The sequence below is a fragment of the Henckelia pumila genome, chromosome 4 (genome assembly GCF_033568475.1).
Source record: "Henckelia pumila isolate YLH828 chromosome 4, ASM3356847v2, whole genome shotgun sequence".
Taxonomy (NCBI): domain Eukaryota; kingdom Viridiplantae; phylum Streptophyta; class Magnoliopsida; order Lamiales; family Gesneriaceae; genus Henckelia; species Henckelia pumila.
This window is the reverse complement of record NC_133123.1, coordinates 120781246-120792242: the sequence shown is the minus strand read 5'-3', so window position 1 is coordinate 120792242 and position 10997 is coordinate 120781246.

The window sequence follows — 10997 nt, the reverse complement described above, 5'->3', positions numbered from 1 at the left end:
ACAAACTCCACACGCTTCACCCATTCCAGATACGCCTCCGGATCAGATTTCCCATGAAACGCTGAAATTTTCATCTTAATGCTACTAATATTCTCATCCTCCTTACTGCCATCTGTATATTTTCCACGCACCGCCTCTCGCGTATGCCTACCCCCATGTACTCTTCTCTCCCCATCCCAATTTTCATCAAAACTCTCCTCAATATCTTCAAAATCATTCCCCTTCCTATTTTTTTTCCACTACCACTACTCTCCTCCAATTTACTCATCCAATCATTAGGGGTTTCTAACTCCGATCTCATCACCCTAGTCAACTGTCCCATCAACGCCTCCATTTGAACCTTGGAAATTCCTTGGTTCACACTTTCACTAACATCTTTATTAGAATTCATGGTACCTGCAAGAAAATCGTTAGTAATAAATTTCCTCACACAAGTTCTCACAGTTCACTCCAAACGAATCACTCAATCATTCCTTTTTTTCACTCAAATTTATGGAGAGAATTTGCTTTGTAGAATAAAATTCAAACATTCAAGTTTAAAAACTTTTAGAGGCCTGAAAATTGACCCACAAAGATTGACAAATACAAGCAAGATATTTTATGGACAAATTGACTTTGACTCGCGCCCAAGAATTAACAAAGACAAAGGAATTGGGCACAAACTACTTTTCTTCACTTTTTTTCTCAGATTTTCGGCCCCACTATTTCTTTTTTTGACCGATTTTTTTTTCAATTTATAACTTGTAGTACAAGACACGAGACTTGGATAACAAGTTTGAAAGAAACGACACAAAAATTTGATATGAGATAGACTCAGATGAAGAACAAAGGATGAAGAACAAAGAACACGAAGAACAAATTAGATGTAGATAGGATACTTATTTGACTCAAAACCTTGGCTTTGATACCAAATAATATGAATCTTGATGTGTAAGATTAGCAAACACGATTACAAATCCTAATCGCACCCTCTAATCAATAAATAAAAGATCCAAATTTTTCCAAATCTTTGAAACAAGTAAAACTGATAGAATTTTGGATTCCCACCTTTAATCGACGGTACGATTAACAACAGAAATCACGACAATTTAAACCAAAGAAAACCTTCAGATAACTTGTATATGACAATCTTCAGAGAGAAACAACCGACAAATGCTTCCAAGTAATTAAACTGGAAAAAGTTTGATATGAAAATCCAAAGCAAAGCTTTGAATAAAATTCTAGAGAGAATTTCAATAATTTGTGTATAAACTGAATATGAATTATTATTAATGAAATAAACAAAAGTATTTATAGTTTACAATCAAAAATAAAAGATAATTCAAAATATTGCTTAAATATATCAAATATATCATTTAGAAAGTTTTCTAATAGGCTTAAAATACTCAAAATAATCAAAATTTATCAAAAACCCGCGCACACAAACAACACGCCGAAGTGTGTGTGTTTTTCCCGGAATTCCTCGCTCGCTCGAGCGGACATAACTCTCGCTCAAGAGAGAAGCTCGCTGTCCCGCAACTTCTTTTGTGCTCGCTCGAGCGAACGTGTATGCTCGCTCGAGTGAGAAACACTCTGACTAAGAAATCTTAAGGCGCTCGCTCGAGCGAACGAGGGTTGTGCTCGTGCGAGATGCCTTCTTCCCCAAATGTATTTTCTTCACTCTTTTCAACTTCTAACACTTCAAGGACGCATAGGCAACTCCAAAATAGATCTTCAAGTGCTCCAACTCCATCTTGGTAATTTAACATCAACATTTGAAGTGCCTTCTTGAATTTGTTAGCTCGGCCCCTCGTTATTGGCCCTTGTGGCAACTCCAATGGATCTCAAACTCCCCTTGCCACTCGATCAACATGCGGGCTATCCATGATTGCAGCAAACACAAATCTCTTCATTCTCTTGGTTGATATCAGGAACGGATTGCATCAGAAGCTTCATTTTTTCATCCAAGAAACTCAAAGAATTGATGCGAGTTTCTGAAAATTTCCTGTTGATCTCTGATTGTGTATTAACAATATCCTGAAACTGATTCAAAAATTCTTCAGAGTATGCTCCATTCTCCATGTTATGCTCAAGAGGTTCTTTGAAAACTTTGGGTAGTGGGGTGTTGGAGGATATTGGTGACTCCAACCCTGCAGTGAAGGATCACAGTGCCAATGGTAGTCGAAATCTGTCATGTCATTTAACAAGTGCATTCAGTGATGTAATATCTGTTGAACAAGTGACTGACAGTGGCCAAAGCTCCATAATCTACCCAACTTCTTGTTTTCTCATCCAATCTACCATAGAAAATTTGAGTTAGCGTGTAGTTTGAAAAATCATGGTGGCAAAAGCTGTCTGACAAATCATTGAATTTCCCCCAAACAACATAAAATGGTTCCGAATATTGTTGGCCAAACCTTGTAAAGACTTGTCGATGATCCATCTTCAAATACCTCACAAGTAAGAAAAAAATATACTTAATAATTAAAAATAAAACAAATGCAAGTAGAAAAAAGTCTAGTCTCAAGCAATTAATCTATCCTAATATTAACTAAATAGTCCCCGACAACGACGCCAAAAACTTGACCGCTTAATTCGGTATTTACTAGCAAGTGCACTAGGTCAAGTAATTGTAAGTGGACAGAGAGTCCAAGTATCGATCCCACAGGGACTGTAGTCAATTCTCAAGAATTAATTATTTAGCTTAATCTAGACAAAATAATAAATAGGAGTGCTAAGAATTAAATAAAATAAGAATTTTAAAAAAAATGATTAATAAATAAGAATTAAAATAGTAGAAAGAAAAATTTAATTAAAACGAGACAACCAAGACACACGCAGGTACCGAACAAATCACGTAACATGTAGCCGATTCAAGACTCAGATTTAATCTTAGATTGCAGTGAATTCTCCTAACTTGTTTAAAGGTCTATTTCTAGAACAATTAAACCTATTCAAATATTGATGGATTCATTTTCATAATTCTAATCTATTCAAATATTGACGGATTCATTTTCATAATTCTAATCAAACTTGAATGCATTAGGATTCATGAGAATTCAGCTAACACCTAAAACCGTACGATGAAATCAAATTCCTCATCTGTCGACTTAGAATCGATTAACATGCAAGCAAACAATTGGCCAGATCATTCACAAGACAAATATAAATCTAAAAATAAATAATATAAACCAAATCTAAAAATCCCAAATAAACATCCAAGTTTTCTGCATAAATTGTTCGGCCCAATCACGTGGCCTTGGTTGAAAGTAAACATAATAAATATTTGAAAACAATAATTAAACAAAAATTAAGAAAGAAGAACTGTAACACCCTGATTTTATCTTAATCAAGTTTATTTGAGATAATAAGAGATTACAAAGTTCAAGAGCCGACTTGATTTTGATCAGGGTCTATTTTGCAATTTTCAAATTTTTCAGGGACTAAAATGAAAATTTGAGTTTTTATATATTATCTACACTTGGTTGAGTTGAAAAATTTTCATCTCCTTCCTCTTTTTCCTCTCCTTAGCCGTCTCCACCATTATAGGCGCCCCAAAGCTTCTCCAAGCTTTCAGATTTCTCCCCGAGCTCGATCCGTCCGTTAAAATTTATTTCTGAAGGCAGATTAGCGATCACATCAGTGAGAGCTTCATTCTATTGTAAGTTTTGTTAGAGTAGGTGCACGTCGAGCTGAGTGTTGGCCGATGGTTCTTGAGAGAACTCTTGTATGACAATCTTTATTTTATTAATATTTGACATTATTTAATTTGACACATATTTATCTATATACCCATGCTAGCTGCATATATAAAGCCCTTGATTATACAAATAGTAGAAAGAATATGAGATGGTTATGTGATGACTATCATGAAACTCATATTTGGAATAATGTATATTCTAAACTGTTCCTAGTCGATTCAGCCGCCATAAAGAAGGATAAAGGCCGCTCGAGCTTGAGACTAGTATTTGCGATGTGAGTAACATGTTTCATTGGTAGGGGACATGGAGATGTCCAAGCATGCAAATAGGTGCTCCTTGTAGAGTGCACTGAACAACCCTCCCTAAAGTACTTTCCAAGTGGTTCTCACTTATCGAGTGGAGAAGTTCTAGTTTATGGTTGTACACCATTAGTCCTTATGACCCGAGACAACATGGAGACTCTATATGCTAGTACTTTACTTTGACTTGTTTACCGACTCATCTGGGGTCATCAGGTGACAATGTTGGGTGTTGTGACGAAACATATAGGAGTCGATGCATTGTAGTCGGGGATTCACCGCTTACTTATGGGTATGGATATCCTATGTGTTTTCATGTATATGTAGCTTGAAATCTCTTATCAGAGTAGGTGGTAATTAAGAAAGGAGTTTCTTAAATTACACCTTCGATGCAACTACGACGTGACACATAGTTATCGATTCAATGACAATTCTCGATAAACCAATGGTTGTCAAATCGATCGGGATATATGAGTTGAAGGGACCGTATTGTATATTAACCATAATTGATTGGTTCTTGCAGACACTATCATTTGATACCTATGGAGTCATGTAAGCGATGCTGCTAGACGTTTAACATGACTGGTTGGGTACTATCAGACTTGAGTTTTTTGACGTTCTTATTATCAAGGAGTTGATTAATAAGAATGGATCTATATGGGGTATGCTCACATAAGGGACTTGTTGATCCCGAATCACATGGAGATGTGAACCCACTGCTAGTTGTATCAATGAACCATTGAGGGTCACACAAGTACTAGCTTTTTTGATCCCGTTGAGATTAAAATTAGTTCAATGTGTTGAACAACTTATAAAGGAGTTTATACGTAAAATAAATTAGAAGTATGACTTCTAATGGAGAATAAATGAGAAAGTAACTTTTAATTTATGAATGTGTTCCAAGATTAAAAGTTGACTTAAAAATAATTAGTTTGTGAAAATGATGATTTTCTGAACTATTATTTTGAACTTATATAATTAATTCAAGTGTTGAATTAATTTAACACTAGTAGAATTTGTAAAGTTTAAATGATTAAATTAATTCAAGTGTTGGATTAATTAAACACTATTGAGTCTTGTAGAGCTCAAAATAAAATAGTGTTGTATAATTATTTTACTAGTGGGCTTGAATGTTTTCAAGATTTAATTAATTGATTAAACTTAAATGAGTTTAGGTTTAATAATTAATTAAAATTAAGTTCAAATTACATGTGTATCTATATGTATATATATGTAGGCGTGTGTATATATATATATATATATATATATATATATATATATATGATTACATATTTTATATATTATTTAAAAGAAAATTTAAAGGGTTGGAAGAATGGATACAATTTTCCATGCAAGCTTTTAACTTTTACATGCATGGTTTAATTGTATCATTTAATTCTTGACCATGATAAATATATTATCTATATTATACATAGATAGATATACAATTTTCTTCTCAAAGAAAAGCACATGACCGTGCCCTTCATTATTTATTCTCTCCAATTTTGTCTTTGATTTTTGGAAGAAAAAGACAAGAAAATCTCAATGCAAAAATGCTCTAAATATTCTTGTGCATGTTTAGAGTGGATCTAGCTTGACTGGTCGTGGACCAAATTCGGAGCAGGAGATTTTCGAACAAGGAGTGTTTTGGAAGCTTGTAGATTGAGTCTACCATTTCAAGAGCTAATTGTTTACAACTTAGTTGGAACCATAAATCAATCTTTATAGATTGATAGGTAAAATATTCTAAAACACCCTGTGGATGTTTGCTACACTAGTGCTCGGTTTTCTTTTGATAAAAATTTTAAATTTCCGCTGCGTATCCGGGCACGAGTTAACCGATCCCCTTCAAGTTTTTCTACGATCAACTAGACTTATATTTTTGGATGTTGTTAGAACCGATTGAGTTTCGGTTATGTTTTTCTTGAACGAGTTCTTATCGTTTATTCTCAGTCGGTTTTGAATTAGAGCGTCGTTCGGATTTGTTATGATTTTTGGAAGTAAATTTCAAAAATGGGGGTTTTGTGAGTTGTTGGAATCAGATTGTTATTTTTGTATTAGCATTTCTTTGAGTTGTTTTCAATGCTGTACTACTGTCTGCATTTTCGGTTTGATTAGTTTATAACCGTTATGCCGACGGTTTTAGTTTTGAGATTTTGAACCGTTGTGAGTTGTAGAACTTTGGATTTTGAGTTTTTTTGTCGTTGTTGATCATCTTTTGTCTCCGTACAGATTTGTTTGAAGTTTATTGAACCAGAGTTAGCAGCAGTCGATCTTCGAAGAGTTAGACGAAGAACGGTAAAGAGATTACCTTGATGAGTTGTTGTCATTAGGTTGTATAGTTTTTTATATAACCTTTTATTGTAGCTTATCCAAAGTTGGAGCTATTTGTATCGAAAGGTACAAGAAGTCATCGTTTAGCTGGATAACATACTCGAGATAGTTGGTTCTTGAGTTTTTCTTAAATCACATACTTGCATCAATACTTGTTCTAGAATGTGAGACTTGTATTTTGTTGATTGATATTTTTTTATACGACTTAATGTTTAATGTTTTCTTATGCATTCATCTTGAGCCAAACCTTTGATTTCAGCGGGCAGAACGAACCTTTTTTTAGACGTTTTGGGGGCTATACTGCGAGTGGCCTGGGTGTAGAAGTTCACCTAGTGTCAGTATACTCCTTATAGTCACACCAAAGTCTAGGGGACTGGGATAAGTGGCACCACCTCAATTGGGAGAGTCGGTGAGTCATTATGTGATCTCATCCTCGGGATCCCAAAAGCATAGCAGCAATCCCTTGTTTATCAGAGTTGATATCCAAATTTTAAAGACATGCATTCATTCGTCTTAACTTGATTATGTTGTCTTGCAAGCATGTTGTTGATATATTACTTGTTATTGCATGTTATGTTACTTTTACTTGGAATATCTTTCTCACCGGTTTATCCGGCTGTTGCTTTGTTTTGTATGTGTACTTGGCAACAGGTGGGGCAGGATCAAGTCAGCGAAGACCTGGTTAGCATCAAGAGTGAGAGATAGAAGTGGGACTCGGTTTAGAAGTCGAATCAACATGTCAATCTAGTTTATGATTTGAATCATGTTAGAACTTGAACTTCTTGTTGTTTGTAGTTTCTATTATTCGAATATTGTGAAAAACCTTGTTTTGCATTGAATATATTGGAGTTGAGATTTGGCAAGTTTTTTTTGCTGTTGTTTAGTTCTGTACTGTCACCGCTCGATCGCTAGAATTTGACCAATCGAGCGGTGGACTTTGGGCCAAGTTTCTGTTTTGGTATTTGATTGCCCGCTCGATCGGTTGAATCTTACCGATCAAGCGGTGCGGGTTTTCTTTCTGGGCAGAAAGTTTGGAATTTCTTGCTCGCTTGATCGGTTGAGTTCTATCGATCGAGCGAGGCACCTTTTGAAAAAAAATTCTTTCTTATTTCTTTTAGTCTTGGATCTTGTATGCTTAATTATTGTTTAATTCGAGATTAATTTTTTAGAATCGAGGTCTCACAAGAACAGAAGAAAAAAAAGAGAAATCTTCTTTCCCAAGCCTGTAGCCGCCTCTCTGTGTTGTGCACGTTCTGGAACCCTTTCATCTGATGATAAAAAGCCTATTTATACTCCCCAAATCTTCAAAATATTGCGTCCTTTGCGAATAAGAGTTTCCAAAAATAAAAAGTCTGAACGCTGTCTCGCTCGAGCACCTAAATATGCGCTCGAGCGAGAAATCTTTTGTTTTATTTTTTCCTGTCCGTAATTCTCGCTCGAACGCACAAAGAGGCGCTCGAGCAAGCTATTTTCTATCCCAAAACTAAAATTTTTTTCGACATGCATGTACCTCGTGTCGGGTCCGTTCCTGGGTCCGTGCATACTCACTCTTCAGCGTGCAGGTTTCTTGAACAAATCATATCGAGTTCTAGCCGTCAGATCGAGCTGAAATTTGGAGAGCAGCTTCAAAACATCTTGAATTCATTTTGAACGATGGAGATTGGATTTGGATATCTCTATCATTAAAAATGAATCTTTGACCATTGCTGCTCAGTTATTAATGCTTGCGGCTCTTCTGTTGCTCCAAATTCTTAATTTCTTGAATATTTCCTTCAAATAAAACCCGGAGAGTGAAATGCACATGCATGAAATAAATTATAAATAAAACATGTAAAAACACACATGAAACCATATGAATGCATGCAAAATACTCATGAAAATAACACAAAATAATTCACACAAAATACACTTATCAATGATCATCATGATAATTTGAGATTCTAAGTGATGGATTTACTTAGGTAAGTTTCCCTGTAAGAATTGGAATTTGATTTTTGGATTGTCAAATAAATACAAGTTTTCATCAGGACACTGAGATGACTTATAGTGGGAGACGTGAACTTTGATCAGGACTAGACATGTTGGAGTATATTTCAATGTTATTCTGGAAGTCTTTTGTATTTCAGAAGGTTATGAAAATTTACCCAGTTTAGAGATCATTGCAACAGTTACGTTAAAATATAACTTAGTGTCAGTTTGATAACCTTGAAAAGATATTTGATATTTTTGGTGGATAGAACTTTGATGGGATAAGTTTTTCTTACTAAGAACATTTTGCATCAGAAGAGTTTGAGATATATCAGATGATTAATCTAGTTAGTGATTGACGGATGTCATGAGCCTGCTAAGTTACAACATAAATTTGACAGTATGAGAATTCAATTGGATAGTAAAAGGTGATCACTTGAGTGTTCATGTTCGCTTGGAATAGTTAGTTAGACTGGTGCAAGAATAGTGCCCAATGACTATTTGTGACTATCATCTGAGGCAGTCAAAGATAAACATAGTTTATTCCAAGAATTATGCTAGTTCATCTTTTGGGTTTTCTTCTGTTTAAGAAGAGTTGATAAGAAGTTTTACTTCTAATGTATCTGTGGTATATACAGATGTTGTAACCTCGTGATGAGGGAGGTAAATGTTCTTTTTCAAAAAGAACGATTGGAATGTTTCTGCAGTATTTCTTGGATTTAATTGTCAGACATTGATCTAGCAAGTTCTTGAATTTCAATGGAGCAATATAGCATAAAGTATTTAGACATGGGAAAAGGACAACAACTGAGATCTAAAGTTACCAGGTCTTGCGGGATTGTTGTCACTGATTTTCCGGGATGTCTATTAGATGAGTTAGACCATCGATATGTCTGAATCAATGAGATCGAGTCGGGGGTTAGCTGAATTTTTTTGCTTTAAGGACTTTGCCAAAGAGAGATGAAACAGTTTTGTTCATCTAGTAGCGCAAATTAAAATTCAGTAAGGAATTATTATTATCCATGGCAGGATAATCAATATTCTTATTTTCATGTGTTATATCAAATAATGAGATAGATGTCATTATATTAGTACTAGGTATTGCACTAATCTACTTGTGAGTCAGCAGAATAAATATTGATATGTCAAATAAGAGAACCTGAAGGGTTCAGGATATCAGAAATTGTGGACAACGATGTTGTCGCATGTGTTATGACAAGTGCTTGTCTTTAGTATGAGAATCCTTTTGATATACAATGACTTGTATACTCAGTTCAGATGGAAAGGTATAAAGCACCTTGTTTATCAGTATGTTTCCTAAGTATTGGACGTATCAACAGATCTAGATTGAACATCGACAACTTGGAAGTTTGTATCATAAGTTACCAGTTCCTGAGTAGAAATGAGAGTTCTCACGATGGACTTTGTGACCCATTTGCTAGTATTCTCGAGGAATTATGATATTATCAAGGTTGTGATATATAGACTCACCAAGACAACGCGCTTCAATTTGTGTAATTGAGACTTCTCTTGTGACAGTAGTGATAGATTAAACTTTCAGGAAATTGCAAATTTCCATGACATACGAGTAGGCATTGTCAGGGAATGGGACTCCAGATGCGTTTCCAGATTCTGGGGGAGTTTTCAACATGGTAAGGATACCACTCTTGGTTTGAGTGCTCTTATCATCTAGAGACTGATGATCAGTCGGAGTGCACAATATGTGTTCTTGGAGATATTGTTTAGATTAGCATTGCCGCTGTATGGGTCTAGTATCCACGATGTGTTCCATGTGTCACTGTAAATATGATTATGATATATGAGTCTTATATATTGCAATCATCTAAGGTACAGTGGATACAGATTTGACATCTGTGAAAAAACCATGCTGTTACTGGTGATCATTTGGATTACAGTAGAATCTTGTAAAATGATATAAGAGAATAAAGAACTTGTTGTTATTATTCAATTAGTATCCACGATGTGTTCCATGTGTCACTGTAAAGATGATTATGATATATGAGTTTTACATCTTGCAATCATCTAAGGTACAGTGGATACAGATTTGACATCTGTGAAAAAACCATGCTATTACTGGTGATCATTTGGATTACTGTAGAATCTTGTAAAATGATATAAGAGAATAAAGAACTTGTAGTTATTATTCAATTATGTATCAGTACTTAAGATTTTTTTCAAGGACAAAATTATCTTAAGTGGGGGAGAATATAGTAGCCCGGTTCCATTTTACAAGATTAAATTGCTAATCATGATTAGATATAATAAATCAAGATTAAGGAATTTTAATCAGATCGGACCACATATTTTGGTCTAGAATGCTCGAAAAATGGTTAATGGGATTATTGCACTCGGGTAGTTCGGAGGATCTGAACTAGGTTTGGAGGATCCGAACCAGGACAGTTCAGAAGCACGAACTGGGTTCAAATTTAGAGTGAGATCAAAAAATCCGATCAAGGGATCGGATGGCCCGAACTCACCCAGGGACAGTTGTCCGAATCTCGGGAAAGAGATGATGTAATTGCTGACATCACATGGCCGGATCGGACGATCCGATGTGTAGGATCAGACCGTCCGATGTGTCATCAGGACAAGTGGCAAGAAAGGTTGTACAAGTGTCTCGGACGATTGAGATCGGACGATCCGAAGAGGAATCGGACCGTCCGAACTTGCATGCATGCGACGTTGAAACCATGCA